General features: G+C 41.3%; 1 protein-coding gene across 3 annotated transcripts in view; it reads left to right on the top strand.

The window, feature by feature from the left end:
• The first annotated feature begins 769 nt into the window (after positions 1 to 769).
• Positions 770 to 6,932, top strand: part of MYT1L (myelin transcription factor 1 like) — a 400,361-nt gene continuing 394,198 nt past the window's right edge. Inside the window, exon 1 of one of the 3 annotated variants that reach the window (XM_070459146.1) lies at positions 770 to 967. The gene's annotated coding sequence lies outside the window, so the exon portion shown is untranslated. Of the gene's footprint in view, positions 968 to 989; positions 1,200 to 5,670; positions 6,132 to 6,932 lie in introns of those variants that run through there. The other 2 variants (XM_070459143.1, XM_070459144.1) reach the window with 2 other exon arrangements.

Genomic DNA, 6,932 nt, shown 5'->3' with positions numbered 1-6,932 from the left:
GAGCTATATTGAGCATGCTTGCCAGACAGGCAGCAGAGCCGAGCTCCAGTTCCGCCCAGACATGTGCCTTGCCATTTTCATTTTAATCAGCCTGCTCAGGACGGCTGCTGATTCATTTTGCAGGATGTCCCCCTGGGAGCCAAGGTGGAAGCCTGAGGCAGGCTGCTACAGCCTCCGTGCAGCCACGCACCCGACAGGGTGGGGGCGGGGCGGGCTGCAACCCGCACAACCCGTTTCAGCATGGCCATGGCGAGGTCCTTCATAGCAGGTCCACTGCAGGCCACAGCACAGAAGGGAAAGAAAAGAAAAAATATGTCACATCGCCATTTGACTATCCAAGTACACCGCAACACACGCACACACACACACACGCCCCACACGCTCACAGCCTCCTGCACAGAAGAGCTTGAAATTCTAGCTCCTTTGTGGTCACTGTGAAATGCAGCACACGCATATCTATCGCTTTACCTGGTAACTGGCTGGGGAGGTGTACCTGATTTAGCTGGAGACTTTGATTTGTGGGACTGACAACCTTATTATGCAGTGAGCTTATTATTGATATTATTCTGCTCTCGGTTGCCATGGCCACCTCGTGAGAGGCGTTCAATTTTCCCTCTTCCATCATCATTATCTATGAGGCCATCTGTTGTGGAAAATGAATTCAGGCTCATTTGCATGACTGATAAGCAATTTTTTTTTATCTATTTAACAGAAGGTCATATGCCGGGGATTTGGAGCTCGTGAAAAAAATGTGGAAAAAAAAAGCATATCGAGAGGATGAGTGGGAGTGTGCACCGGGCTGTGTGTGGAGGGGAAGCGGGTCCCTCAGGCCCGCGAGCCTGGCGCGCTGCGCTTGTCATTCCTGCCCGGGCGACATTTTTTCTCCCTAAGCCGCCGCACACCAAACAGGAAGCGCGCCTCCCTCGCAGTCTCCTTGAAGCCCCCCTGGTTTTTGCACCCCTTGTTGGTGGGTGCCTTTTAATTTTTTTTTTTTGATTCCCTGGACAATGGGTTATGATATCAATACTCACTGAAGACAAAAAGCAGCCTTTTCTGCGCCTCGGTGGTAGGCATACTCCTCGTCCTCCTTTCAAACTTGGGGTGGACTAGGGCTTGCTCGCTCTTTCTGTCTTTCAAGCCAGCTCAGCCATCAGCCCTGAGCTTGTCTCACTTGTGAGCGGCTGTGGTCATGTCGTGAGGTACGTGGTCTTCGTTAGGTTAATTCTGGGGACTTAGTGGACAGGATCTGTTTCTACCGGAGTTCAAGGGCTGGGGCTGTAACGCCTATTGTTTGCTCCTTTTTAAAGTTATTTTTATAGCATGGCTGGTAGCTGACATGTTCCCCGGCTAGGAGTTTGTAATCCACAGAAGTCTCTTTTTAAAGCAAAATGGGTATTATGTTGCATGCTCTAACCGTGATGTTGTTTATAAAAAAAGACCTTGCTGCATGAACTGTACTTGGATGATACGCAGATATTGAAACAAAAACTTCCCGGAGACTTTACTGGATTACTTTATGTTGCAAATAAAGCAAGCCATTTTTCTTTTTAACAAAGGCTGTTAAAGCATTAGATATTCTGGATGTCATGTTATATTGTCCTGATGGTAAGAAAGTTGACTTAGATGATTCAAATTGAGAAACTCAAATAAAAAAATTTGAACTATAAGTGAAATGTTTCAAGTTCATGGTAATGAAATAGTGTTTCATTTCTAACAGAAATATGCCTTTAACACCACTTAAACTACCAAACTAAAAGTTCAAGCTGTAAATTTTATGTTCAAACTAGATAAGAATAAAGCCATAAATATAGACACATAAAAATATTCATATAATGGCTAGTTATTCCAAACATAGAGCTCTGATTTTGAATTTAGTACCTATTTAACCATGATAATTTCTTGTACCTCTAAAATGATAAAAATCTGTAGAATTTTAAGTTATTTATTTAGTTAGAGTAAAACTGTTTGTGATAATAGGATATTTTAGGGGTAAGTGTTTTTATTTTTTACTGAACAAAACTAACTTCATAGACAAAAGCACACTCGTACCACCCTTACAGGCATAAAGGAGGCTTTCTTTCCAATTGTTCAACTTTATGAAAGTCATGTGGCTTTTTAAATGATAAATAAAGGCATGTTTTCCCTAGATAAAACATAAACAGATAGAAATGGGATTACTTTACAAATTAGAAAAAGGGTTTTTGCACAATATTCCTTTTTGAAAAAACAGCACCACTCATATATTAATACCTGTAAGTTTTCACCTCTTAAGAACTTTGAATCCAAAGTGTGGATTGTACATAATACATGTTAGTGATACCTTCTAGAAAAAAAAGGGAAGTTTGTTTTTTATAACTGACCTAAAGAGAAGTATATGATTCTATCACCTCAAGAGCAATAGGTCAATTGGTCAAAATTCTCCATAAAGTTGTATATAGCAATGCATTTTCTTTATCAAATACAATAGACCAGAATTGATATGTTTGTATAATAGCTCTTTACTTGGTGGCACTTTTAAAACTCTCCCCACAGTATTACAGACTTCTCAGAAGCAATAGTAGCTGTTATATAATCCTCCCTTTTTTAATCAGCCATATTTCTTTATATTTTAGCTTGAGTATTAGAGAAACTCTTTTTAACAATTAGTTTTACATTTAGAGAATTCAAAACAGTAAAAGCCTGATAGTTTATGAAGATTATTTCAAGTGACACCATGTTTCTGAGGGCTGTGTTTTAAGCATCAGTAATATGATACCTGGATTTATGTTGTAACATGAAGGATTATGCTGTTCCCTCTTGATCAGTACATACAGTCTTCAGATTTGTGAAGCAAAACTGTCAACTTCTGAGAAACCTATGAGGTAGCAAAGTTGATTTTTTTCTCTGACCCCCGCTCTCCCCCCCAGAAAAGTTAATTACCAATCTTGGTTGGATTCTTCCTTGCCTCCCTGACATCTGACTGCTGCTAATTCACTGATTAATCTCATTAATGTGATTATAGTAGGATTTGGGGTTGGCTGCCATTGTTCTGCAGACAGTGCTATTCAGCCAGAGCACTTGCCACGTCATTCAGTTTTGCTGTGATTTTTAAAGGCTGTTGAGTGAGCTATTGTGAGCAAAGCTCTGGCCCTTTCCCTTTCAGCACCGGGAACTGTCCGCTGCTGATAGCAATTACGTTCAGCTGGGACTGACTTCCTCCCAGTTTACTGGCAGTGGAGGACGGCTCGGTTTCATCACCTTAATGCCTCTGTTCATGGAGGTGGAAGGGGGAGAAGGCTGCATGGTCACAACAGGATGTTCTGAGGAGTGGGGCAGAAAAGACTGGCAATCTCCAGACCTTTATATTGCACATAAAATTTTTACCCTACTTTTCAAATTACCAGACAGGATTTCGTCAAAATTACTTGCATATATGCAGCTGTGAGTTGGAAAACTGTGAACAATGTGGACATGTTATTCAAATGGAAAACTATTATATAATTATTGATAAAATTTCATTTTTTAAAAGATGAGCCAGAATTACCAAGATGAACCAGTAAGGCAGAAAGTACACATAAAACACATATTTCAACTTCTCTTGAGTTAAACTTGCATTCTCCAGCAAAACTTAGGCAAATTTTATAAATTTGTGTTAGATACTGAAATCACGGTTGAAGGCCCAATAATTTGTGACCGTGTATGTGTGGTGTACAAAAATTCCTACAGAAGTGTGAGTATATAATTTTCTTGGGATTTTATGAGCATGATTTTAGGAAAATATGAATATTTTTCAGAGACTGGACTTCTTCAATATATTACTTTCATTGTTCCTGTCATATTTTAAACCTAATTTACTTTTCACCTAACATTTGTTTTTTGCACTCTCAGAAATGTTTACATTTCATGATTCATTACTGAATACACCCAATTATTTCACTGTCTGATGCTTTGCAACTTTTTTATACACCAGCTTTCTACAGATAAAGGAATGAAATGAGCTCTTTTGTGGCCTCAAAGATTTTTAAAGTTTTTCTATTTGTTAAAACTATATTTAAAATTCAAAACTTAGAGTTAATAATCTGATTATTTGGTGATTTGCTTTTACAAATATTTTACATGTTTGATAGATAATCCAACCATTTCTCTGAGGAAAATTCATTTTGTTGTCTAAAAAGTGCTTTCAAAGTCACATATATAAATTATATTTCCAACTCTACCTATGGGACAATCTAATTTCAGTGAAAGATATTGTTTGTAGAAATATATCATCTAAAATACTTTACTCATTAAACAATTTGGTGGCTATATTTTTAACTTCGGACAACTTAAAATTGTATTTCCTCTTAGAAATTTTATATTAAGAAACCCATTCAGTGGGGTGAGAGGGACTAGAAAGACACTTTCCTGTAATGACTCCTCTGCCTTGATGTTGAAACGTGGTGTGGCTGGATGGTCCCTGAAGTCCAGGACTATGATTTCCAATCAATAACCAGTCTTTCAAATGCATCTAGTACTTTAACCATGGAGTCTACCTTGATGCAAGGTCTCACCAGAACTCTACCTAAGAAGCAAATGAGTGGCAGATTCAGAAAGAGATTTTCAGTTTTCCTAAATTCTAATAATCAAATTGTTTGCATCATAATTTGACTGCAATAGTATTATGCATGTTCTTATTTTCAAGATTAAAAAAATTTTTCTCATAAATGCCTTTTTAAAAATTTTCTTTGAAAAAACATGTATCATGCCTTAGAAGAGGGTAATAAACTTGAAAACTTGAAAATAATTAACATATTTTTCACCAAATAAGTTTCATCATAGTGTGATCTTTCCCATAACCCTTACCTGACATTGATTCACACTTATTTCAAACTAAAGAGAAAAGATAGCACAAACTTAAAGAAGAAAATATTTAAAAATTTATATTTTGAACTGGTAAAGGGTAAATCACATGCATATACTATGTGTGACAGATATATATATGTGTGTGTATATATATATATTTTTTAAATTGGCATACCCCACAAATGAAAAACACTGCCTATAATGGTCATAACTTGTGCAAGGAATAATGGCAAATACTTTTATACTAATTTACTGTATGATTTTTCGATGTCAGGTTAGTTTAAGGTGGCAGACACACATTCTTCTCACGTTGGGCTGTGCTCGAGGCCGAGTGATTTCAGCGGGAAGGGGCTTTGTGTCCTCCGCGTCTCTGCCTCTCTCTGTCTCTCCATCCCCCTCTCCCCACCCCCTCCTGTCTGCTGTCTGTGACTCTGTCCCTAGCTGTCTCTCTGGCTTCCCTCTCTTCTCGCTGTCTCTCTCACACCTGCATTGTTCAGGCACACACAATGATTTTTCTATGCCAGTTTTCACAATGAAACTGTGTTAAGCTTTGACATCATAATGAGTCCTTGGGGCATCTGCATAAGTAATCAGAGATGGCAGAGAAAATGTAAGCCAGGTGCTATCAAACAAACTAGAAAGAACACGTAAATGCTTATTTACTATGTGAGGAGACACGGATCAGCATTGGTGTGTTGGGCTGCTGGGTTAGGAAATTTATCCTAAAATATATCTCTTTAAAAAAAAACCCTGCTCCCCACGTGGTGATTATTGGAAAAGTTGGGAGGGGGAGGAAGTGTTTGAGCCGAAGCGTGAGGGGCATTGTGCTGAGGAGCCGGGATGGCACCAGGCAGCCTCTCGCAACGTGCCTGCCTCTCAGAGCGCAGTGGCTTCCAGCAGGGCTGGATGGGCAGGCGGTAGTAACCCCGGCGCTAACCAGGACGTCTGGTCTCGAGAGGGCAGGCAGGGGGGCTCAGGACCGGGGGGAATCCCCTCTGAAGGCCAGAGGGAGGTGTTCTCGGCGACTTGGGGCCTCTGAGCCTCCTCCCACAGAAACCACAGTCAGCGTCTGTTCCGGGAGCTCCTGCAGTGGTTTATCACCGCGGCGCCTGTGCCCTCCCCTCTGCCGGGGCAGGGCGCGCTGACGGGGCGGCTGCGCTGGAGGGAAGGGCCCGATGGAGTGGCCTCGTGTAGGGAAGTGGGGTCAACGTGGGCCCCGGGCTCTCCGAGGCAGACTCAGCTCTGCAGGAGTGGAGAAGTAGGCTGCGGAGCCGGGCTGTGCCAAAGGGCCCCAACTCTCCGACCCAAAGGTACCTCTTTCTTCTTCCTTAAAGGTTGCCTAGGATGCGTCTGTTTGGGGCCACTTGCAGCTCTTCAGAATTATTTCACCTGGCTTCTTAGGTACTTTGACAGATAGTTGCTTCCTTGCTTACCTGGCCATCTGCAGCTCTTATTTGATCACAAACGATAACAGTTCTTAAAATCGCCTGGTTTGGTGTCCAGAATGAGCCCACAATGGACCCTTTCTCCAGTGGAGCTTCTTCTCCAGCATAATGTGGTTGTGGGCGCCAGGAGTATGTGCAGGCTGCCTGGAGTTGTTGTTGAACAGGAGTCTGTGTATTCAAGGCCAGTGTCCAGGGAGGGTGGGAGGGGCTAAGTAGCCGCTATGATTTCATATGGCCTTTCAGAGTGGGGAGTGTCTAGGAGAGGCGGCTTGTGGACAGGGCAGTGGTGTGGTTACTCCTGGAGTAGAAGAGTTGTTGCTAGACCCAAGAAGCCATTTATAAAATCAGCACTTTTTTTTTTTAAACTGGGAAGATGCTAATGAAGTCATGTATCTAGGCTCCCCTTTGTGTTGTGAAATCTTACTTGCTCTTGCCTTCTCAGATAAAACTTTTCCTGGCATTTGTTTTCTTCCAGCCATGCTAAAAGCTTGACAATATTTTAACTTTCTTAGAAGAATAGTTCTGTGTCTTTTGTTTGTAAAGAACATGAGAAAAGAAGCTCACCCTGAAATAAAACATAGTGCGGTTGGCAACCAGAAAGAGATTTTAAGGGCCCATTGGCGTTAACTCTGGGGTCCCTGTCCTCTCATTTGAAGAAGTGAGGTG

Source organism: Odocoileus virginianus, chromosome 31, assembly GCF_023699985.2.
Source record: "Odocoileus virginianus isolate 20LAN1187 ecotype Illinois chromosome 31, Ovbor_1.2, whole genome shotgun sequence".
Classification (NCBI taxonomy): domain Eukaryota; kingdom Metazoa; phylum Chordata; class Mammalia; order Artiodactyla; family Cervidae; genus Odocoileus; species Odocoileus virginianus.
Note: the sequence above shows the minus strand (reverse complement) of the source record. Positions and strands in the feature narration are given on the sequence as shown.